The following is a 25,515-nucleotide window of genomic DNA, read 5'->3' as shown; positions in this document are numbered from 1 at the left end:
AGAAGCCCAAACAGGCTCCACAATGTCAGCACAGAGCTCCACTGCAGAGCTCAAACTCACAAACCGTTGAGATCATGACCTGAGCCAAAACCAAGAGTCGGACATTTAACTGACTGAGCCACCCAGGCATCCCTGAATTTAACACTTTAAGTGAATTTTATGGTATGTGAATTATACAAGAAAAGAAACATGTTTTAAAAACACAGTATCGGGGCGCCTGGGTGGCTCAGTCAGTTAAGCGGCCGACTTCAGCTCAGGTCATGATCTCGCGGTCCGTGAGTTCGAGCCCCGTGTCAGGCTCTAGGCTGACAGCTCAGAGCCTGGAGCCTGCTTCCGATTCTGTGTCTCCCTCTCTCTCTGCCCCTCCCCCGTTCATGCTCTGTCTCTCTCTGTCTCAAAAATAAATAAAACGTTAAAAAAATAAAAAAATAAATAAAAACACAGTACCATTTACAACTGCTCCAAAGGAAATGCAATACTTAGATATTAAAATCTAGGAAAATATGCATAGGGTCTGCATCTAGAAAATTACAAAATACTAATGAAATAAATAAAATTTCAATAAATGAAGAGACATCCTCTGTCTATTGATTAGAAGACTCAACATAGTAAATATTTCATTCAAACTGATCTATGGTCTTAATGTGATTCCTATCACAATCCCAGCGAGGCTTTTTGCAGACACAGGTAAGCTTATTTTAAAATTTATATGGAAGCTTCAGGTCCTAGAATAAAACAATTTTGAAAAAACAGAATACAATGGGAGGAGTCACTCTACCTGGGATTAAAGTTTATTACATAGCAGCATTAATCAAGACTGTGTGACAGTGGCTGAGGGATAGGCACATAGATCGATAGACCTATACAAATATGCCCCGCCCATTTTTGACAAAGGTATGAAAGTAATCCAATGGAGGAGAGAAAGCCTTTTCAACAAATGGTGCTTGAGCAAGTGGGCATCCATGGGCAAAATAAATAAAGAAATAAACCTCAACCTAAACCTCACACCTTATGTAAAAATTAACTCAAATAGATCAGTCATACGTGTAAGGTACGTAACCAGAAAACTCAAAACATACATGAGAAAATCTTTGGGACCCAGGGCTTGATGAAGAGTTCTTAGAATCAACAACAAAAGCATGGTCCGTAAAATAATCTTTCTGTGAAAGAATATGTTAAGAGGATGAGAAGGCAAGCTACAGATCGGCAGAAAATATTTTCAAATTACATATTGGATAATGGACAAGTATGTAAAATATATAAAGAACTCTCAAAACTCAATGGTAAAAACCAAACCAAACCAAACAAAAATCCCACAAATGATCCAATTAGAAAATGGGCCCAAGTCATGAACAGACATTTCAGCAAGGAGAATATAAGGATGGCAAATAAATTCAAGAAAAGATGTTCAATATCATTAGGCATTAGGACGCTGCTCTCCTCCTGAAGAAAACACACAACAAACAAACGAACTCCGACAATGAGATAGCACTACACACCAATCAGAAAGGACCTCTCATACATTGCACTTCACCACTACCAAAATATGCTGACTGAAAAAAGCCCATCCCAGAGGTTATATGTTGTTTAATTACACTTATATTACATTCTTTTTTTGAAGTTTATTTATTTATTTTGATATAGAGATAGAGAGCACAAGTAGGTGAGGGACAGAGAGAAGGAGAGAAAGAATCCCAAGCAGGCTCCATGCCATCAACACAGAACTGGATGTGGGGCTCAAACTCACAAACCACAAGATTGTGATCTGAGCCGAGATTAAGAGTCAGTTGCTTAACCAACTTAGCCACTCAGGAGCCCCACTTATATTACATTCTTGAAGTGGAAAAATTATAGAAGTAGAGAACAAATTAAGTGATTGCCACGAATTTGGGACTTGGGGTGGGGCCGGGTGAAGAGGAGGTAGGTTTGGTTATAACAGGGCAACATGGAGATGATGGAACTGCTCTTACTTTTGACCATAGTAGTGATCACATTCACCTGCCTATTTGATAAAATGGCTTTCAATTAAATGCACACACATACATAAATAAGTGCATGTAAAATTGGTCAAGTCTGAATAAGGTGGATGGATTGTATCAATGCCCATGTCCTGGTTGTGATATTGAACTACAGTTATGCAAGATGTTACCTCTGGGAGAAACTTGGTGAAGGGTTTATGGGATCTCTGTTTCATTATTTCCTAAAACTGCATGCGAATCTACAATTAACTCAAAATAAAAAGTTTTTGAAAATCACGATGTAAGTCTTCTATATTAAAAGAGTGTCGCATTAGAGGAACAGACAAATTGACCAGCAGAATAGAGCATACATCTAGAAATAGACTCAAGTATATGTGGAAATTGAATATGTGATAAAGGTGACATTTAAAATGACTGGGGAAAAGATAGATGTTTTTAAAAATGGGGTTGTGATAACTGAGTAGCCATTTGAAAATAAGCAGAGATCCAACCCATATAACCATCCATAAGAATAAAGTCCAAATGGATTAGGAATCTAAATATAAAACTTGAACCCTTACAAACAGTGGAAGAAAATCAGGTAAATTCCTCTTTAACCTGGGTATGAGGAAAAACTTTCTACATGTGACACAAATCCAGATGCAATAAAAGAAAAGGCTGATATTTGACGACATAAAACCACTTTTGCAGGGTGCCTGGCTGGCTCAGTTGGTGAAGCATGCAACTCTTGATCTCAGAGTTGTGAGTTTGAACCCAAGGTTGGGTGTAAAGATAGCTTAAAACTAAAATCTTTTTTTTTTAAAACGCTCTTGCATGGCAAAGAAATAAACAGCATCAGAAAACAACAAATTGGGAGAAATTACAACACATATCACAGGTTAGAAAACAAATAGCCTTAATATAAAAACTCTTAAAAATGAGGATAAAAGACCAAAAACTCAGTAGAGAAAGGGAGAGAGACATAAACACATAATTCACACACACACACACACACACACACACACACACACACACAAGGCTCTAGAGCATATGAAAAGATGCTCCAAGTCACTCATAATTAGAAAAATGCTAATTAAAATTACTGAGATGCCATTTCTAACCTATCAGATTTACAAAAATTAAAAAGTATAGCAAACACTTTATTGGCAAGGTTTTAGGAAAACAGACCCAACTCTCACTCGTTACTGATAAGAATGCAAACCGTTCAGGAGGGGAATCTGGCAATCCCTAACAAAACTATATAGGTGTTTACTGTTTGATATGCCAACATCATTTCTAGGAATCTGCCCTGAACATATATCTTCAGCAAAATGAAAATACATATGCACCAGGTTGCTCACTGCAGCGTTGTTTTAATTGCAAAATACTGGAAACAACCCAAAGCTCATACATAGGAAGGTGGTTGAATAATCTATGGTATATTCACATAATACTATATTATGACCTTCAGTAAAAGAATGAGAGAGAGCTCTGTGAAATGATAAGAAGTGATTGCTAGGATGTACTGTCATGTGAGAAAGCAAAGGTCCCCCAAAAGGATCTGTAGGATACTATTCTTCATGTAGGAAAAAAGGGCTGTGGGAAAAGACGTGCGTATCTGCTCATTCGTCCAAAAATGAATGGAATGAGGTAGGAAGGGTAGACGTAATGTGAAGTGTCACTTTCTGTACAGTTCTAACTTTTGGAATTCTGTTATTTTTCACATGCTCAAAAAAAAAAAAACACAAAGAATTAAGATTAACAAATACGGGGAAACAAAAACCCCAAAAGGAATCTAAACAGAAACAAGTCAACTGAACCATACTCAAATGACCACACTGGGGATAAGGGGATGGAAAACTAGCTCAGGTAATTTTTTAACACAGTCTTTGGATGATATAACCTCAAGCTAAAGACAAAAAGAACTCTAAACAAATATCATACTCTAGTTAATGGGCTTCTTCTCACAGAGTTATGGGTTAGCAATTCTGGGACTACCTTCTGTGTATTTTAGGGTTCAGTAAATGAGTAAATACATTATGGATAATAGCAGAGATTTCTCGCTGTCCTAAAAGGGAGTTACAAATATGGACAGGGAAAGAGAACTGACTTTGCTGTTGGATTAGAATTTAAATGTATCAGTGTGAACTGCTGGATGATAGAGAGAGAGAGAGGAAGAGAGTAGATAGATGGTAGACAGACATGTAGGTGGGTAGAAAGAGAAATTACCACAATAATAAAAACTGATAAAATAGTAAGATAAAATGAAATATAGATTTAGGTTAATTATTTTCCTACCTTTGTAGGCTGAGAGAGTCTATTAGGAATGATGCTCTTGTAGAAATAAGCATATATCTAGTACCCAGATCTTGGTTTCTAAATACCATTCTCCATTAAAAGAAACTAGGGCTCCTTGGAAAAATGGCTGATTTTTAGGGCTGAGGCAGAAAATGTACAAGATGAGCCTGGAGCATCTTGTTATGTCAGAAACTAAGGCCATGCTCAGATAATAATTAGAGATGTGTCAAAAAGACTTAAGAGCTAGTACAAAGGGGCTCCCACTGGCCAAATAATGGGGCAGTTTGAGCATCAAAATAGTGATAATAAAGGATTATAAGTCAATGAATAAAAAAATAACCCACGAGCTTATCTGATATAAATATATAAGAAATCGGAGGGAGGGTGGGGGGAGGAAAACTCTCTATTATAGTATAAAGCTGAACAATACATATAGAAGGCACGATGAAATTAGAAATTCATTCTTTGGCAACCAGCATAATAAATTTGCCTCAGGCAAGAGGATCTTCAATGGACGCTAAACTGGTGAGTGAAAGTTTTCAGAGTAACAGGATATTAACACTTCTTCCAATATATCCCCATTTGATCATTTCAGCAGGAAAAATAGTACCTTGGCAGTGGAGAAACCTGGCAGACAGTGCATTAACCAAGCGATTGAGGTTAACATCACCAGTAATGAGACATCTAGATATCACAGACCTCATGATATGATGCACTGAGAACGACACAGCATCACCTCTATGGCAATTCCTGCCAAAAGTGCAGAACCCGAATCTAATCACAAGGAAACATCAGACAAACTCAAAAGGAGGGACATTCTGCCAAATAACTGGCCTATAATTTTCACAAATATCAACACTAAAACCAAAAAGACAGATTGAAGAATTGTTCTAGAATAAAGGAGACTAAAGGGACATAATGACCAAACATACCATATCACCCTGAACCTTCTTTTGCTGTAAAAGATATTATTGGAAGAATCAGCAAAACCTGAATAAGGTCTTTAGATTCGATTGGAAACGATGTTAGCTTCCTGATTTTGATCATCATCCTGTGCTTGTACAAGAGAATGCCTGTTTCTAGGAAATATACATTCAACTACTTAGGAATGGGGTCATCATGTCTGCAATTTATTCTCACACAATTCAGAAAAAGCAACTCTCTCTCTCTCTCTCTCTCTCTCTCTCTCTGTGTGTGTGTGTGTGTGTGTGTGTGTGTGTAGGGGAGTGGATAAAACAAAATGTGGTAAAATGTCAACATTTAGGGATCGAGTGAAAGGTATCCAGAAATTATTTGTACTATTCTTGTAACTTTTCTTGAATCTAAATTTATGTCAAGGTAAAATATTAAATTAAAAAAAGCTTAGAAGCCATCAATTAACCCCCGAGGATGAAGGTGTAGAGAGCAAAGAGTAGAGGCCTAAGGGTCAACCATCAGAAAATGCTCACAATTGATGGCAGGGTTTCCCAGAAGCAACAGGACAGGAGTCTCTAGGCATACGCAGGAATTCAGGGAAGAGTTACTGTCATTTTGATAAATTTCAGGTCAAAACTGGAGCCTTCCTTGGACAAAAGACCTGTTGCCAATGTTCACAAAGCCCAGCTCAGGGTGACAGAAACCAGCTGTTTCACTGAATTCCCTAATGCAGAAAAGGGAATCCTCACGAGGCAGAAAAACTGAGTCATTTTGGAGGATGACTGGATGGATAGATAGATGGATGGAAAGATGGATGGATGGATGGACAGGAGACGGAGAGTTAAGATGCAGCTGCTGAGCACTTATAATGTGGCTAGTCTGCACTGAGATGTGCTGTGAGTATAAACTACACACTGGAATGTAAAGAGTTTGCGTGATAAAAAATGTACAATATCTCAGTAATTGTTAAGTTGATCATATGTTAAAATAATATTTTGGATAGATTGGGTTAAATAAAATATATGATTCAAATTAGTTTCACCTGCTTTTTAACTTTTTAAATGTGGCTATTAGCATTACATTTCTATTGGACAACAGTGGCCTAGTTGATACATGGTTTTGTAAGTTTCTGTTCAAATCTCACCTTCTTGGCAAGGTCCTTGCTTCCCACCCTATTTAAAAGTGCACCCTTCCCTGCCACTCCCCAATTCCCTTCCTTGATTTATTTTGCTGCAAGTCAGTTATCACCTCAGACATATTATATTTTTTACTTATTAATCTTGTCTCCCTTTGGTCTCCCCCACTGGACTACCTTCCATGAGTGTTGGTTTTTTTTTTTTTTTTTTTTTGTCTGCTTTGTTCACTCCTTCATCTTTGCCCTGACAAATCATTAATTTGCATATGTTCTTTCACATTGGGTACTTAGTAGCCTTTTACATCTTATGTCTCATGTATCTGCCTATTCTTCCTTCCTTCTGTCCATCCATCCATCCATCCATCCATCCATCCATCCATCCACAGTGCCCGGCACATGGTCAATACACAAAGTATCTTCACTGAATCAACTTTTCAGAATGACTTTTGACCTGTTCTTGAATTGATCAGCACCCAAGTTCCAGTTTTGAATGACTTTGGGCTCCAGTTTCATACTGGCTCCTGACCTGTCCAAATCGGAGAGGAGAAGCAACCCAATGTACCCTACTACCTGTAAGGGTCCACATTACAGAGAAAGGTCTTGGGCACTGCCCTCCTTTCCACCTCCCTTCCTGCCTTGGTTTCAAGGCCAAAGCTCCTAAAAAATCTGAGTGAGGGGAAGGAGATAGATACGTTTTTCCAAAAGGCAGGCAGCCGTCAGGAACTATGTGGGCAGAGGAGCACATATACTAGAGAGTGTCCATTTCCGTTTTCTTGCACTCAATGTCTACCTACCTCTTCCAGTGATTCAGGCAATCACTTAATTTTACCTCTAGAAAGGATTTAAAGGTCATATACTCCATTGGTCAAATCACAGCCTCTAAATATAATCCAACCCAAGAAGAGGAAAATCTCAGAGAGCCGTTTACTCTTCTCGGCCAGCCCAATGGAGTGATGGGGGCCATGGGGCCCAGAGAGGGGAAGAGAATTGCCAAAGGTCACACAGTGAGGCAGCAGAGCTGAGCCTAGCACCTAGGCTGCCTCCCTTCCAGATGCTGGTCATGTTTCAGGCCAGAGAAAGGGGTAGCTGGGCACAGATAAGAGGTGGTTGGGTGGGCCACAACCAAGAAAAATAGTCCCAGCGTTGGTGGCTGTATGGGGATGGGCCGGGTAGATTTAGTAAGCGCCCCACGAGCTATAGGTGGCCAACACAGACCCTTTGCTCTGTGGACACTTGCAGGTGGTGGGACACATTGGGTTGCTTCTCCTCTCCAATTTGGACAGGTCAGGGGTCAGTATACACCTGGAACCCAAAGTAATTTTTAAAACAAACAAACAAACAAACAATAAGCAAATATGCCAAGTAATGTGGGTGCAAACAGTTGAGAAATTTAAAGCTTCTTCTAGACAAGAAAAAACTGTTACTCGTTACAAAAATAAGGGTGGGGTGGCTTGAGGGTTTTTTTCATAATGAAAATTAGCAAATATGAAGTCCAACTTAAACAGCCCATATGCTTAAATTAAAATAATTCCAAATAACAAGTGCCCAAGGACCACATCCTTACCCCCGCCCCATTGTTTTTTTAAAAATCTGTTTTATCTTAAATTAGGCATTTGGTACCAACAATATTAAATACTTACTTTAGTTGAGAACAACTCTTAGTTATTGGGGGCAAGGAATTTTTGATAAGCTACTATTTGATAGCTAGAAATCAAAATCAGCCCTATCTTCCTTCTGCTGCCCACAAGCTGGATGATGCTTCTGTAAGAGTCTCTGTACAATGGGGTGGAGCAAACAGTGCCACAGTGGGCTGAGAGTGGGAACACCTGAATCCTGGACTAGCTCAGCCCCAGAATCCTCCTGTGTAAAACCAGGGTTCTCTAAGGGAACTTCCACTTTTCCCATTCATTGGTCCTACATAAATACATATCAATTCCTTTTGTCTTTACCCAAACTTTCAGAACTACTCTTACCTATATAACAGTCACAGCCCCCACCTACCAAGCTAACACAAAGCTCCCACATTGTCAAGTCTCTGGTCAAAAAAGAATAAATTTTGTTATTGGGGCATCTGGGTGGCTCAGTTGGCTAAGCATCTGACCCTTGATTTCAGCTCAGGTCATGATCTCACGGTACAGTTCCTGAGTTGGAGTCCCGCTTAAGATTCTGTCTCCCTCTCCCCCTCTGCCCCTTGCCCTCTCGTGCGTGTGCCCTCTCTCTTTCTGAAAGTAAATAAAAATAAAAACTTTCAAAATATTTGACTTACCCTTTTCAAATATTTTAAGTAACTTAGAGTTTAATTTGCAACCAGAGAATCATGGAATATCGGGGCTAGAGAAACTCTTCAGATTCCCCTTCAGATTCAGTCAGTTCCTTCATTGTACAGATGGAGAAACTGAGGCTCAGAACTGGACCTGGAGCACATACTGGCTGACCCCCAGGTGGATGTTCTTCCCACTATAGCACTAGAGACCCTTTCCAGACTCAAAGCTGGTCATAAACAGTGAACCTTCCAAAAGGCAAGTGCCAACTGCCATGATTTCCAATTTTCAGTTGATTACTCCACGTGCCTACAATTGCTAGAGGTCATCTGCTTTCAAATGACTTGTACAACTCCTCCCCCTCCAGATGAACACTGAAGCTGAGGCTAAGACACCCCAGCAAAGGACAGAGTTGGTGCCACTCCGCATGCATAAGGACCCAGTACCGAACAGCCATCTTCAATGTGATCCCTACTTAACGAGCCCCCTGGCAAATCTGGCTTTCTTTAACACAAGAAACAAAGGATGGGGGGACACCTCAATCTGTGTGCAAACCAGTTCAAAGCAAAACAGCACGCATCTCTTTCTAAAGGAGAGAGAAAGTCCAAGCTCCTAGCAACATACTGCCTTCCAAACGGTTCTACCTTGAGGGTGGGGGATGGGCATAGCCAGATCTGCAAATGTGTGGCAAGGCACAGCAACTGGCTAGGCAAAGCCAGGATCATCCTCTGAGGGTTCAGATGGCTTCACAAACCTATTCTTTACTGTCTCAGCTGACTCTCAGGACCTGAGAATTCTTTAGGGCCAGACAGGCTTGTCTCTAAGAGAGGTAAAAAGCCCCTGCTGTAAGGAGCCAGGGGGCCTGGAAGAGCACAGGCCCAGCAGGGGCCAAGAACTCGCCTTCATGCTCACCTGTGCTCTTGCGCAGCCCTTCTCAGTGTCTCAGTTTCCCTACCTATGGTTTATGAGCTCTCCTGGCCTTGCCACAAATCTTTCCACATTTGCAGTGTTGGACGTGGATGGTGGAGGAGGTCCTCTGAACTGTGCCCAGCAGGCCAGCCCCCTCTCCGATCACAGTGCCTGCATACCCCTCCTGAGGCTGCTCTCTTCACCACGGAGAACACAGGGAACACGACGCTCCCCTCCCTCGGGACAGGGCCCTGGCCAGATACCCGGGCAGGTCCACCACCCCATTTTCGCAATGAGCTGGCTAGACCTTTTCAGTGGTTTGGGGGAAGTCAAAGACCCGCTTTGACCTCCTAATGCCAGGTGTGACAGTGGAAATGTAGAAAAGCAAACCAAATCATTGGCCTTCTCAGATTCATTTGCTGACTTCCGTGGCAGGCAGACAGGGAACCTCCCCCAGGGCACGGGCCAGATACACATGCCCTGGCCCCACTCTGGAGCTGCTGAGGGCTGGGTGAACAGGATCCCTAACCAGGGAAGGCCTCCAGAACTGTCTAGATCCCAGAAACACTGCATGGCCTTGGGGGTCCCTGCTAAGCCAGAGAATTTTTCATGCTGTTTGCCTAGGTGTAACTTATACAATTATCAAAGGAAGAAACAAAAGGACTTTCTGTGTCAAAAGAGACCTGTTTTTATTTTGTTACACTTCTCAGGCCACATGGGAAGGCAAAATGAAGAGTAACCAGTGACAACCCAAGAGTGTATCCTGAGCCTGATGTCTGCAAGACCATCTCACCAACACCAGGTCTTTTGAATCTCCCATGATGCCATTTCGCTGGGTTGGACTGGCATTCTCATATTGCCATTTGTCAACTGAGGACACTGCAGCTCAGGTAGGTTCAAGGACTTGCCTAAAACCCCAAAGTTGGTCAATGACCTATGCCCAAGGCAAAGCTCATTGTTCTTCCTGCCACGTCGCAGTATTTCTATGCCCATGAGGTGACCAGGGATGACCATGCAATCTGGCACAGCCCAAGGCACCACATTGAGGTGTCCTTAACCTGGCTTAAAGAAACCTTGAGGGAACCATGAATGGGCTTCCAGAAAGGCCTATGAGCCCTTGAAATTAGACGCAATATTGCATATTCTTGTGTGGTGGTCTAAGGAGAAGACCCACGACTTCCATCAGATTCCCAAAGAAGTCTGTGACCCACGAAAGGCAAGGAGCTATCCCTGCTCCAGAGACAGGTATTATTTTTGTTACGATTTGGGGCTCAGGAGGCCAGCTGGAGTCGGCTTCCCTGGGGGCAAGCTCAGGAAAACCTTGGCAGCCAGGTGGTCCTGGCCATTCTCCAATCTTATGAACAGAACCAGCTTTATGCAGGGCATGGTGCCACTCTGGGGGGTGTCCAAAAGGGCCTCCCTAAACCCCCAAACCCTCCTACCTCCAAGCTAAAGAGACAACATGACAACCCTTGCATCCCATAATTCAAGTTGGAGGTTCCAGACTCTTTGGAGGAAGAGAATGACATCAGAGCATAGAAGGCTAAGGATGGTGTCTTTCCAGGTAAGGGGGAGGGGTTGTGAGGGGCAGGTCTAGGACCCAGGAAGGGGATGGTAGGGAGACTGGACCCGAATTTGGTTTGCTCAGGATTTTGCAAAGGGCCAACACAAAGGCGTGACTGAAAAGGCCAGAGAGCCTGTCCCCAGCCATGTGGGGAACAAGGGCTTCAGACTTAGCCCTTTCTATCTGCGTCCCACCTTCCAGAAAGGATGTGGTGAGGATGAGAGAGACCATGTCAGCTTCTAGTTCTCAACTTCTGGGGTGACATGAGCTCTAGAAGGCAAAGTGCTTCTCCTTCCTGAGAGGTAATGAGGAGTGATCGTGCTTTTCTGCCCCTGAGACAGAGGTGCCTGTGAGAGTACAAGTCTGGCTCTCCAGCACAACGTGCTGCCTTGTGCACATTCTGCTCCAGAGCCTAGTGCGGTGCACTCGGAAATAGGAGCAAAAATGATGCTTTGGGGGCCTCCAGCCTGGGGTCTGAGAAGCCAGGCTTCCCAGCTACCCCAGAGAGGGGAGTGGTCTCTGGCTCCCACACTCACCCACTGCCCTTTGGCGAGAGGTGCAGAAAAGGCCCGTAGGGCCGCCAAGGGGCTGTCACTCTGGAGGGATGCAGGGAGGAGGAGAGAGAGAAGCCTGCTTGGAGACCTCCTGTCAGGGGAGCCCTGCGGTTTCTATTTCGTTGTTGCCGCCTCGGGAGCAGATCTTTGGGGGGCTCCACTTTGACTTCACCTGCACCGTGGGACCAGCGCTCACCACCCAGCCTTGGAGAGGCGGGAGGCAGGGCTCAGGCCGTGCTACTGCACAGGGCATCGCGCATGCTCCACGGATTGTTCAAATGGCATGGATTGTTCAACTTTAGTTCAAATGGCAGCCCGATTATTCTAACACCAAGTGTGTCGAATTTGACTCTGTATCCCCCAAATTAACTTAAGAGTGGCAGTGAAATGAAATGGCATATTTCTTTGAGCTTTTGTTACAGCACGTTTGCACGGCAAACTGCAAAGAAAATTAAAATGTAGTAATTAGGGGTTAAATTAATCCTTGACAGACAAGCAGCTTAGAGACACTGTGCCCTCCTCCCTGGACCTAGCATAACGCATGCCAGTCTTTCATGTGACTCTGGCAAACACACCACAACTACTGTCCCACTCAAAATTCTGAGGTCGGCGCTGAAACTTCCGGAAACAGATGGTAACCCTGAGATCTCTTTAAGAACCAAACCCAAACGGGGGCGCCTGGGTGGCGCAGTCGGTTAAGCGTCCGACTTCAGCCAGGTCACGATCTCACGGTCCGTGAGTTCGAGCCCCGCGTCAGGCTCTGGGCTGATGGCACAGAGCCTGGAGCCTGTTTCCGATTCTGTGTCTCCCTCTCTCTGCCGCTCCCCTGTTCATGCTCTGTCTCTCTCTGTCCCAAAAATAAATAAACGTTGAAAAAAAAATTTTAAAAAAGAACCAAACCCAAACAATCCCCTAAACTGCCAACAGAGCCCACCCGGCCAAGCCCTCGGAGGGGCTGGCTCTGCGTGACTGTCCATCCGCGACTTGAAAACAGGATGAGTGGAGACACACTCTTTTCTGAGGTCCCCAGGCCTGGGTCCCAGACTGCTCCTTAACTTACAACATGCCATCTTTGCTGGTTTAGATTTGGAGCTCTAATCACAAGGCACCCCTCTGCCTTCCTAACAATGCTAAGAAGCCAAGCACACCACGATCTCACGGCATTGGCTCCTCCTCAAAAGGAGAGGCCTGTGTGCCCATAGCATGGGTGCAGAGCAGGGTTTCCTGACTCAAATATGGTTAACTGAGAGTCAGTGTACCTTCGGGAAAGTTAGGCCCCTCTCTGGGCTTTGCCTTCCTCTTATGTAAAGTCACAAGGTGTTCTCAGCTAGAAAATTCTCCACCTTTTAGCACGGGAATTTGTAGGTGACTTGGGGCATCTATGCCAACCATGTGCAGGAACTGTAGTCAACAAACTAATGGGGCCATGCAAAGGAAGACAGGGCTGGATCCTGTCCCCCTCCTCTCTGTGTCCCTGAGCCTCCAAAAGAAGCTAGCAGGGGATAGGGTTCAGGATCAAACACTGGGCAAAATATGAAAGCTGATGCCATTGACTAGCTCATGCCCCGTGGCGTCCAGGGGCCTTTTCTAGAATCAGCAGAAATACATCCCTATGGCCCAGTGTCCAGGTCCTGGCACAGGTGAAGGGAATAGGGAGACACAATGACCAGCTGGCCAGGCCCCCTCCCAGCATGATGGAATGCCATGTTCAGCCCCATCCTCCTCTGGGCCTCATGGAACAGCTCTCGGCATTCAAAAAACAGCACTGCCCAAGCCCCACTTAATGGTTATTTACTGGGCAGAGTGAGCAGCAGGGCATACTGGGAGGGGAAGGCAGCTGGGCCCCCCACCCTGAGGAAATGGAGGGACTTCCAGGCTGGCACCCAGGCTGCACAGAAAGGGACACTGGCTCTCCCCAGGGTCAGAAGGCAGTCAGGGCAGGACTGGGTTGCTATGGATGGACTCCTTCTCCGTCGTCTGGTCTGTCGGGAAGAGCCTACCCTCTGTGGGCCATGGAGGAAAGGGGAGTATGAAGCTGGGGCTCTGTCTAGGCGAGGACAGTTCTCACAGACTTTGCAAAGGGTTCTTTCTTTCTGGTGCTCGTTAGGCCCTGTCTCTAGGAGCTTTTACTCCGGGGAGCCCGTAGTCAGCAAAACCCCTCGATTTGCCTCACCCTGGGTGACCTTTCTGGGCTGTGACAAATCTGATTGCTTTGGAAAATCTAAAGAGGTCAGATTTTAGGGGTGGACTCCAGGCCCAGAGGAAATCGGGGAGGCTCTGTGAACAGGGAGGAAAAAGAAAGCAACTGCAGGGTAGGGAGGAAACCCAACTCTTTTGCTTCTATCCCCTCCTCTTGCACAAAATGCTCCTGGGGCTTCTGAAGCCCAGGGCTGGTCATTTGGGAGCAGGACACCACTGGGGTTGTGCGGCCACAATCCTCGAAGGTAAATATTATATCACGCAAGCTACTGTTCCTCACCTCTGAGGGACCCCTGACCAGTGACTCCATGGGCCTGTCCTTCCTTTGCTACAGTTGCAACCCAATGATGACAACAGTGACAATGACAACAAGTAATACGCCTTGCCATACAACCCCATCAGGGTCATGTGGATTTAGGAAGCTTCCCTGCTCTCCACCTGGAAATGTTTCAGGACTCAATGCCTGCAAAATCAGACTGCTTCCAACTGAACTTCGAGAGGCTTCTTTCCTACCGTACAGCTGACTGATGCTACCTAGGTTACCCTGGGTGGCGGAGCTGGGAGGGGTGTGATGGGAATCGGTTTATTGTGTGGGTGCATGGTAACCGGCTGCTGCTCCCCGCCATCTATCTCCCTCCCCGGCCACATCTGTCTGCTCCAACAAACACTCAGCCTTTTCTGCTTGGATAAGGAGATTTTCTAGTTACATCCATTATATGTGTATCAACATTTATGGCAGCAAGATAATTGCCAAAGAGCTCAGAGGATAAAAGGTCCTTCCCCATAATGTTCGCACCCCCCTCCACGTTTAAAAAAAAATCAATATTAAAATCAAGCAGGACAGTGGCAGGTTCTTACATGGCTGCTGTCTCCTCAAAGTTGGAAATGTGATTTTTAAAAAATACCCAGCTGGACTAGGAAGAAAAGAAAAGGTTCAACAGCGAGTTCAGAGCCCAAACTCCAGCGGGGCACGTGTGTGTAGAGGGAAGGCCTTTTTGTCCTTGAAATCTTTGCTAAATAACTGCAAAGCAGCAAATCTGTTCTCCATTAGATGAGTCCTTTGGAAACATGCCAGTCTAATTTCAAAGAGTTTGAATCCCGTTATCTGTAAACCAACCCAATGATTAGGAGGCGGGCCGTCAATAGGCCCTGAGATCACCAGATTAGGGTTACTGGACAAGAAGCCTTCTGGGTTGCCTCCCAGCCTCCAGGATCTATGTTTCTGGGTTACAAGTTCACACTGGCATAAGACACAGAGAGAGGGAGCACTTCCCACTTTTATATTGTTTTGATTGGACTTCTGCCATTTTTTTTTTACTTCTCCCTCTTCTTGCTGCCCCTCAAAAATCTCAGCCCCATTTCCCTCTATATGTAGCCATTTTCCCCAAAGGTGTTTCACTTTTCCAGAAAATGACTATTTCATTTACAAATCACAGTGTGTGTGAGCTGGAAGGCACTGACTCCTAGGTCATGAAGGTTGGGGGGAGGAGGAGGAAGGAGGGGGACAGACTTGCCCAAGATCACTCAGCTAATTAGTGGGGAGAGTGTTCTAGAACACAAGTTTCCTAGCTCCTAGGCTGATTATCTCTCTAGTGCACCACTGCAGAAAGACAGAAAGGAAGAAAGACAGAGAAAGAAAGAAAGAAACAAAAAGAAAGAAAGAAAGAAACAGAAAGAAAGAAAATCAGACTCTTAAAAAAAGGAAAGAAAATCAGCCTCTTAAAAAAAAAGAAAGAAAATCAGGGTCTTAAAAGAAAAAAGAAAGAAAAGGTTTACTGCATAGAAGAAGCCCCTTTAAAGAAGGAGAGTAGTCCAACTATTGTCAGATGAACTGCTGATTTAAGATCAGTTTCTGCCCATTTTATAAGCCTGGATAGCCACTGAGTTTCCTAGGGATGATCTATTAACAGGTGCATTTTAAACTTTTAGGTGATCTGCTTAAAATGGGGGGGGGGGGGGTGGAAATGATACTAAACATGCTGGCCACACTTCAGAAAAAAAGAAAAAACAAAAAACCTTTCCTTATTGAAAAGGATCAACAAATCAACAACAGTAAATCTCCTAACTTAAGATGCAGTGAATGGATGCCCCCCCCAACCCAGCAACAGGCTATTTCCTGGTTGAGTTTAAAAATTCAATGACGTTCCTGTTTCAACCCACACATCTGTGTCACTGTCAGCGTCAGTGGCAGGAAAACAGACGAAGTCACCCTTTGCTAATGATTTCCTAACATGGAATTTCCTTGTATCTCCTCAAACACTTTGTACTGAAGGAAAACTGAAAATGGTCGCAGCCGGAAGATCTTTGTGATATTTTTAATGTGTGTATGTGTGTGCGGGGTGGGGGGAGAACTGCTAGTTTTTCTAAAGCTAATAGGAAGAAAACAGAGAGATTTCCTCCCAGGCATCTGGGACCATCTCAGCCCCTCTCCTGCCTCCTTCTTCCCAAGTTCCACTTGGGGCAACATTCTTTTATCAGTGTTAAAGGAAACACACCCTGTAGGCACGCATGCGGAGAGAAGCCAAGGCAGCACGCAGAGTAGCGGGCAAAGCGTGTGGAGAACCACCAAAGCACAAAGCAATATAGAGGCCCATCTCCTATCTCCTCTGGAGAATATCCTATTTAATATGCAAACTGGTCATCAAGAGAAAAGAGGGATGTTACTTTAAGGCAAAGAAGCTGATTAGTTGCTCTGGCTGGCAGCAAACAGCTGGTCTGTCCGGCAGGTTCAAGGCCATTTCAGCTACTCTCTTATGGAGGCACCATATGTTCCATCTCGCACATCAGCAGCTTTATTTTCCAATGATCTTGCTACAGAAGGGAAGCACAAAGGGGGGAGGAGAAGGTAGAGCCTATGGTTTACCCTTTGAGTACTTTCTTGTGGTTTTAGATGCAGTTGGGATGTGTGTGTGTGTGTGTGTGTGTGTGTGTGTGTGTGTGTGCGCGCGCGCGCGCGCGCGCGGGCGCGCCTGTCTGTGTCTGTGTGTGAGAGAGAGGAGGGGGTGGGGGAGGTTAACGCTTCACCTTCAATTCCAAAAACCAGAGAACAAATGTTTGACCAACACTTTCGAATAACCTCCAGAGATGGGAATGGAGTGGATTAGGGGAAAGATATGCAAAAAGGTACAAATAATATGCCGCCACAAGATTAAATGGGCAGGGGGACGGAGGCGGGCAAGAGATCAGGAAGAATCTGACTTCGTTGTTCGGACCCCGCCCACTTCTCCTTATTTGTCAATTTTTTTCTTATTGTCAGTATTCCTTTTCGGAACGGAACAAACTTTACGAGAGAAGCGGACAGATTTGGAGAGGAGGGCGGAGGCGGGGCAGACCAACAGGATGGCGAAAGGTTACTTCTAACATGTTTAACATTCCTCAGTGCAAGTCCGGGTTCCCACAAGTCTGGGGGGAAGGGCAGGTGTAGGGGATAGGGGCCCGCTAAATTTTCAATCCAACTAATGCCGGCAGCCCATGCATCCTGGACACCCTCAACTGTCCGGCGCTGGGTCCATGTAGAGGCGACAAACCGACGCATGGTCGGGAGGTGCAACCCCATCCCCACTGTCCACTCAGGCATCAGGAACCCCCGAGGCTGTGGTTCCGACTCCCTCCCTGCCTCCAAACAAAGGGGGTCCGCAGAGCATTTGAGCCCCGGTGTGTGTGTGTTGGGGGGGGGGGTGGCCGGCAGGAGGGCGCAGGAAGGAGTGAGGAGTGTAGCCGCAGGGTGGCGAAAGCCTCAGTCACTACCGTCGTCTCCGCCACGGGCGGGCGCGACAGCCGCCCTGAGCCGGGAGGTGAGGGGCGCGGGCTGCAAAGCGAAACCGAGGAAAGGGCGCCCCCTATGCCCGCGCCCCGCGAGCGCAGCGGCGAGCCGCGTCTGCCCTTCCCGCGGAGCGTGCTCGGCCTCTGGCCTCCGCGTCCTTCTGCTCACCGTGCCTCCCGCCCGGCGGTCCGTGCCGCCGTAGCCCCGGGTGTCCGCAGCCAGCAGGCGGGGCGCGCAGTGGGCGGCAGGAGCCAAGGGCTCCCCACGCGTTCCGGGGTTCCTGGGGAGGGTCTTCGAAATACAACCCCCTCCCCCACCGCCTACACTTGCCCTCCTGTCCCGAGCGACTCGAGGCCAGTGGGAGGCAGCCGCCCCCGCCCCCTGCCTCTGCGTCCCTTTTCCCCTTCCCTCTCTCCAGCCTCCTGGGAAACAAAGGGGCTTTTTATAAAGCGGATTGTTGGCGGCTGCGGCGGCGGGGGTAGGAGGGAGGGGGATCTATAAAGACAAGAAGAGGTGGGGTGGGGGAAGAAACTGTGCGGCCTCCGGGAGCCCCATGCGGCCGGGCGGCCGGGAAGCCCCCACGGGTGCGCGGCCCACCCCGCCCGGCCCGCGGGCACACTCGGGCGGCGGCCCGCGCCTGCCAAGGGTTGGGCTGAGCCGCTGCGATGCTGCCCGCCGGCTCGCCGCAGCCCGGGAACAGATCACTCGGGCCGTGGGGCCCGGGCGCTGGGGACCGCACGGTTCCCGCGGGGGTCTCCCCTGGGAGACCGGGCCCTCTTCCCAGCCAACTCTTTCGAAATTGCTTGGGCTCGGGGAGACTTTGCGTCTTTGTTCCAGCGCGGCCGCCTCTGGTACGCTCGGCTCACTCGCCCTCACAGACAATGTCCCGGGGCCGGCCTCGTTCGGCTACCCGCAAAAGACACGTTCGCTGTGGGGACGGCACCCCGGAGGCGGGGGGGGGGGGGATTCCTTGCGCTGCCAAACAACGACGACAAGCCACCCCGGCAAGCAGAGTCCCTTCTCCCCGAGTTCCCCAGCCATCCTGTGCTCCCTCCCGCGCACACATTCAAACCCACACTCCGGGTGCCCCGCTTAGCCGCCCAACTGCAGGAGCGCGGTGGGGCTAAGGCCCCGCCCGAGGTGCGTCAGTTTGCTCAGGTTCCGACGACTTCAGGGCAGTTTTCTGGCAGGCTAATCCTATTAGTGTCTGCTCAGTCCGCATTTAATCACGGATCAAAATCAGACGGTACCGCCAGCTTTCCAAGTGGCTTCGGACACACTCACTGCATCGGGACGGAGCCTAGCCGAGCCAACTGGCCCAGAGAAGTATTTGGCGGCGCTCCGGGGGGCTTCCCGCCCGCCCTTGCCGGCGCCGGGCGCCCGGCTCCGCCGCCGCTCCGAGGCCTGGGAGCTCCGAGCGCGGGGGCGCCGGGAGCTCCGGGCAGGAGCCCAGTCGGGGCTGCCTCGAGCCGCCAGCTCTGCTCGGGGCTGCTCTCCAGAGGAGGATTTGGCAGGGGAGGGAGCGTAAGGCAGCGGGCTCGGCGCACGCACACTCCACACTCCGAACTCGGTGGCGGCAAACCGGGTTGGGGGGGGTGGGTGGAATCCTGTGCCCAGCGCCCACTGTCGACTGGCCAACGCTCAGGGAGCTGGCATGCGATGGCAACGTCGCCGGTGGCATCCGGGCCGCCAGCGGCCCGGGGGTCGCCGGAACGGAGTGGGAGCTTCCCGGTAGCCCGGCAGGGCCAGAGAAGATCGTGTGGCTCGCGCCCCTCTGCTTTCCCTCGCGGGCACTTAACGGCCCCCGCCCGGTTCCAGACGCCCGTTGGGCGCTGGGGAGCAGGCAGAGGCCGAAGTCCCGGACGATGGGAGCTGCGCTCAGGCCGGCCCCGCCGGTCCGAGAGAGGGGCTGGCCGCGCATAGCGCCAGGTGGGCCGTGTGCTCGGAGCAAACTTTGGGGTCCCCTCAGCTCCTCCGCGACGGGAACCACAAGTGGGGGCCACAAGTGCCCCCTGGACCCCCCAGAGCAGCCGGACCTCCCGCTCCCGCCCTCAGCCTTACCGTGCTGCGGAGCTCCCTCGGCGGCGGCGGGGGCAGTGCCCGAGGGGCGGGCGGCCGCCGGCGCAGGCAGCCTGGCCTCGGGCACCGGCTGAGTGGCCGGGCCCGGTTGCAGATCACCCTCTGGCTAGCGGCCGGTGCCCCCGCGCCCGCCCGCCGCCGGCTGCTTCAGCTTGCGGCCAAGTTCATGCCGGCGGCGCTGCAGTGGCGGCCTCAATCTGCTCGCTCCATTCCCACCGCCCGGCTCCGCGCCGCGCGCCCGGAAGGTGGAGTTTCGGGGGTTTAAGTTACTGATAGGCATTTCTCACTGCTGTGTCACTCGGGGAGGAGGAGACACGCACGCCGCACACTCACACACCCTCACACTCACGGCGACGAGCGGCTCGGCCTTAAAGGGGAAGCCACGCTGCCCCGCCCGCGACCCCGCCAGCCCTGAGCCCCGAAAGGCCGAGTTTCCAGGCAGGATGGGGCCGGGGGCAGCGGAAGCGCGGCGGCCGCCCAAGGGGCCTACCCGACCCTCCTGCCACTCTTTGAAAGGGAAAGCGGCCGCAGGCTGGCTTCGCCGTGGTCGCCTGGTTTCTCCAGCCCACTCGAGCCAGGGCAGCTGGGGAGTGAGGGAAGGAAGGAAGGGCCACGGCCGCACGTACCTCGGTGGCTCCGCTCTCAGCGGGAGGCGGTCTGTGCCCTCGGCGGCAGGTGGCCCGTCTAGACGGTGCGCTGATGGGGAAGAGCGACAGCGGGGTGACCGCGGGCCCCTGGGCACGGGCGGATGGAGCTCGCGGGAGGGCCGCAGGCAGAGCCCGGCGCACTTGGAAACCCGCACGCTGCAGGTAGCCTTCCCGCTTCTGGGCCGAGCGAGCCGGTGAGCCGCGCGCGCCCCTGACAGACGGAGAGCGAGCAGGGAGAGCGAAAGAGCCGGCACTCACCGGCGGCAGGGCGAGACAAGCGCGCGAGACTGACAGAGACCGAGAGGGACCGAGGGAGAGACGGAAACCGAGACGTACGGGCAGACCGAGAGAAAACGACGGAGACAGAGTGCTAGAGAGACACCAGGGGGGAGAAAGAGAGACAGGGAGAGAGAGACAGAGAGAGAGAACGCGCGAGCCGATCCCGGAGGACGCCGGAGAGTCACAGGGACGGGAGTCTCACCATAAAGTAGCCTGTTCAATCTCCTCCCCACACACCCCTTCCCCATTCTGAGCAGAGCAGAGACTGACCCAAGAGCTGGGAGCCGGGCCCCCCTTCCCCCTCGCCCTGGGAGGGCGCTCACCTTCAGCGGTGGCTGCTTGGGTAGGTAGCGCCCGTCCCACTGGCAACGCGTCTGCTAGCTGGCTCCCGCCACGACAGCCAAGCCGACCTGCTGTGACGGCAGTGGAGGCCCATGCTCTCAGGTGGCGGCTACTAAACTACACACCCCCTCGCCTAGCGTCCTCCTTCGCCCTCTCCTGTCCCCCGCCCTCTTCCCCCTCCCCTCCTCCACTGCCCACCACCACCCCACCCCCCGCCTCCGCGCAGACCCTGGGCCGCCCGCCGGTGTGCTCAGCCGGGAGCCCAGGGGCGCCAGCCGGTCTCCCTCCCTACTGGCCCCGGGGCCGGCGAAGCCCCTTCCCGAGCTGGGCTGGACCTGCTGCCTCTCCGCGCGGGGTTATCCCAGGGCAGACACCTGCGGCTTCTGTACGGACATGGGTTCCTTGTGAACCGCCCGGAGGGCCAGAGCACGCTGTCCGCCCTCTTCCCTGGCGCCAAAGCCAGCAGCTCCCCTCCCCCCATGCCCGGGGGCCTGGCTTGCGCCCCTTCTCCGGGGCCCCCGGCCGGGGTGCGTTTCCTTACCTGGACTTCCTGGGTGGTAGCGGCGGCGGGGGCTGAGCTCAGCCCACGGACGCCGCGTCTCGTCCCGAGGCAGCAGCGCCCGCGAAACCCCAGAGCCCAATCACAGTTACTGCCCGCACCTCTGAGTAGCGACCTGTCACCACCACATCTGGTCGCACTCGGCCGGAGCCGCGGGCCAGGAATAAAGGGGTGGGCCCGCCGCCCACTCGGCCCCTCCTTCTCTCCGCGCCCACGCCCTCGGCCCGCGGAAAGCGCTGGGGCCCCCTATGTGAACCAACCAAAGTCCCTTCGTGGGCTACGTAGGCGCAACGGAGCTGGGGAACTGGACACTTGCCTCCGAGCGTTTCACAAAGTTCCCAGACTGAGGAGCGGCGTCCTGCCTACCGCGAGGCACAGGTGTCAGACGCCTCTACAGCCCCCCCACCCAACCCCAGGCACCTTGAGGGCGCCCCTCAGCCAGGCTGTTGGATAGGAATCCACCTTGGCTGTGTCCAGCCAGGGCTGCTCTGGAGAAGTTATTGCTCTCTGGTGATCAAACTGATCGCAATCCCTACCTTCAACCCACACAAGGCTGCCGTGAAGTCCTGGCCGTGGCCTGTCCCTTCCTGCAAGGAGGGGGAGTCATCCTAGAGCTACCGTGTCCCCTAGAGCGATAGAGAGCTCATGAGTGTCTTGAAGAGAATCTGATTAAACGCAGCAGATCAGGGGAGAATTGCAGAGTGCTTTTAAAATTTGACCCCAAGGGTCCTGTCCACCTGGATGGCCACTAGGCATCTCAAACTCCACATGCCCCCCAGCTGAGCTCTTGGTCATCCTCAAAACACTCCTCCTGAGGTCTGCCACCTCAGTTCATGAGGGCTCCATCATTCAAGGGTCCATCTTCAAATTTTTTTTTTCAACGTTTATTTATTTTTGGGACAGAGAGAGACAGAGCATGAACGGGCGAGGGGCAGAGAGAGAGGGAGACACAGAATCGGAAACAGGCTCCAGGCTCTGAGCCATCAGCCCAGAGCCCGACGCGGGGCTCGAACTCGCGGACGGCGAGATTGTGACCTGGCTGAAGTCAGACGCTTAACCGACTGCACCACCCAGGCGCCCCTCAAGGGTCCATCTTCAAAGTGCATCCACCATCCCAGCCTTTTCTCCTTCTCCACTGGTGCCGTCTGAGCCCAGCCACCTGCATCTCCCACCTGGGTTACTCCAGTGGTCAGCTAACATGTGGCTCTGTTTCCTACCTCCTCCCCGTCACCTTCTCCCCAAACCCCAGTCCAGTCCCTCATCTCTGCACACCTGCAGTGGCTCCCCATTTCACTCAGTAAAAGCAAAGTGCTCCTGGTGGCCTAGAAAGGCCTGTACAACATGCCCCTACCCCCAACCTGGATGGTACCATCTTCCTTCTTGCCCTTCCTGGCTCTGCTAGTGAACTGCAGGCTTCCTGACTCTTTCCCAACACACCAGGCACATCTCTCCTTAGGGCCTTTGCACCCTCTGTTCCCTCTGCTGGAATGCATTCTCCCAGAAATCTATGGGGCTGGCTCCCTCATTTCCTTTAATATCTACACAAATGTCACCTGGCCTCCCAATGTAACGTTTCAAAGCCTCACACCCACCTGTGGCACTTCCTCTCGCCTTCCCTGCTTTGTTTTCTCTCTAGCGCTTACCACCAGCTGACCTCTATAGGTTAGAACCCACGAGGGCTACTGCCAGGGCCTGCTTTGCTCTATGCTGTCTTCCCAGCTCCTAGCACAGTGCCTGGCAGGGAGTATCTGCTCAATGAATGTTAGTAGGATTCTATTTTTCTGGAAATATCTGGGGAGAAACTTTCAGGAAACTCTGGGGGCCATGGAACTGTACACACACACTGGGAAAGGGGTCCATACTTGTCGTACATTTTAAGGAGTTTTATGGCCTGAACAAAGGTTAAAGAGGATGGAGGTCAGGCAAAGAGCTTTGTGTTAATGTCCTGAAACCAGCCTCAGGTCATGTGACCGAGGGGCACTGTGGCCCAGATGTGTTGTCATTCTTTCAGTTACTGTTGGAAACAAAGGTTCCCTTATGGTTGTCACCTTGGGCATCCCAAGGTTGATGGAGAAATGGGAGGAGAGGCTGGATGAGGGCTTTCTCCTCACTGAATAGACTGGCTACGGGACCCTTTTGTCACCCAAAAGGCAGACGACGTCTGGAGCTGACAGCTCCCTACATTTACCTAGGTCTACTATGTGCTTTATCTGCATGGGCCCATGTACACAATGAGGTGTAAGCCATCATCACCTCCATGTTGTAGATGAGGAAACGAGGGGCTCAGAGAGATGAAGGGACATGTCCAGGGTCACACAGCTTGAGAATTGCAGAGCGGGAAACAATTGGGTCTCAAAGCTTAGGCTGCTTCCACCTGCAACGGGGCCACTTACGTTTAGTGTGTGTAGTCCTGGCCGGTGGGTCCATGTGAGGAAAAGAATTCCACCAGGCTCTCAAGGGGCTCCTCTTCTCCTGGGACACTCTCCTGGCCTTGATGCTGAGAGGGCTGCCAAGCAAAGGGTTGAGCTTGGGCTGTGCAGGTCCACGCACATCATGCCAAGGCTGATGTGGGCCCTGCCTTTGGTCTGACTGAAACCTGGAGCTCAAGGGATATGAAAACAATCAGTGGCCATCTGTCACTCATTGTCCTATTCCTGCGAACATGCAGTGAGTTTTCCCAAGTTCTCATGACAAATGCTGGGAGCTTAACTGGGCAGCCTGTAGAATATGGAAAACAGGCGTGCTGACTGCAGATAAGAAACACATATCCGGTTGCTCTGTTCTTCGTCACTCCTCTGCTCCAAAGCATCTTGTGGCTCCCTACTGCTGGTGGCACTGAATCCCAGCTCCTCAGCCTGGCATTCAGTGCCCTCCATTTAGTGGGTCCCAGCCTCCATTTCGAGATTCATCACCTGGTGCTTTCGCACAAGCCCCTGGGCCTCCTGCCTGGCTGGACTATTAATTGGACACCAAACAATTCCCAGTTCTTCCCGCCTCTGCACATTTGCCTGTGCATCTCCCCTACCTAGAATTCCAGCTCTTCCGTCAAAATCCCACCTGATGTTCAGGGCTCATCTCAAAAGTCTCCTCTTCCGTGAAGCCTGGCCTGAGACCCATCACAGTACAGCATGGGTGCCCTCCCTCCCTTGACCATCGATGGGCCTGTCTGTGTCTCTCTGATTCCTCAGGCCCTTGCCCTCAGCCTCTCCCATTTCACTGTTTTACTAGAGACTTTTGGGGTTCCCCCCAAGCCCATTGATGAACTCACAGTTGAAGGGGATTTGGGGTGCCCCCTGGATGACTGAATCCAGATCCAGGAGGAAGAAGACGGGTAATGGGTGTGGCAGGGCTCAGCACTGGAATTTGGCATGTCCCCCCACCAGCCCCTGACCACTGCTGTGCATGTATAGAGGTTGTTGGCTGTGTCCACCCGCCACACTCCACCCATGCAGAGGCCATGCCCCACAGCCAAGGCTCTGAGTTCTAGGCTCCTGAAGCATTCACTCGGGGCTTGCTAACTCCTCTGGTGACACTCATCACCCCGATGACCACAGCAGACTGGAGGCCATGACTGACAGACACCAGGAGAGACAAATGCCCATGGGATAGCCTAAGGTAGGGAGGGATTGCCCCCTCCAGAGGAAGTGCAAGCCAGTCCAGGAGGCTGGAGGCCAGATGTCGATGCAGGTTCTGCTGCCTCCTGGCTATAACACCTCCCAAGCTCCAGCTGTCTCCTTAGTAAAATGGGGGTCACAGTAGTACCTGCTTCACTGCGCTGTAGTCAGGCTTGTAGCCTCTAAGCATGGGACCACCCCTGGCAGGGTGCCTAGGTCATTAGTGCTCAGAGAAGAAGCTACCGTTATGATTATTGTCCCCAAACCCCCAAGGACAGGAGGCAGGTGTTGAATGTAACATGACACATGTAAAATGAAAGCTCGGGTCCCACACACAGGTCCAGACATCACATGATATTGGGCAAACTGGGAGCATGTTGATATGCCTGGCGAAAAGGTGAGTCTATGCCACGTAGGAAGCCAGATTGGGGCACTTACA

At 50.4% G+C, this 25,515-nt stretch overlaps 1 protein-coding gene across 4 annotated transcripts in view; it reads right to left on the bottom strand.

Annotated features, from left to right (window-relative positions):
- MAMLD1 (mastermind like domain containing 1) overlaps positions 1–21,549 on the bottom strand; it is a 122,555-nt gene extending 101,006 nt beyond the window's left edge. For 3 of the 4 annotated variants that reach the window (XM_047844258.1, XM_047844260.1, XM_047844262.1), the window contains exon 1: positions 19,618–19,856. The gene's annotated coding sequence lies outside the window, so the exon portion shown is untranslated. Of the gene's footprint in view, positions 1–19,617; positions 19,857–21,444 lie in introns of those variants that run through there. The other variant, XM_047844259.1, reaches the window with a different exon arrangement.
- Between the last annotated feature and the right edge of the window lie 3,966 nt (positions 21,550–25,515).

Source organism: Prionailurus viverrinus, chromosome X, assembly GCF_022837055.1.
Source record: "Prionailurus viverrinus isolate Anna chromosome X, UM_Priviv_1.0, whole genome shotgun sequence".
In the NCBI taxonomy this organism is placed as follows: domain Eukaryota; kingdom Metazoa; phylum Chordata; class Mammalia; order Carnivora; family Felidae; genus Prionailurus; species Prionailurus viverrinus.
Note: the sequence above shows the minus strand (reverse complement) of the source record. Positions and strands in the feature narration are given on the sequence as shown.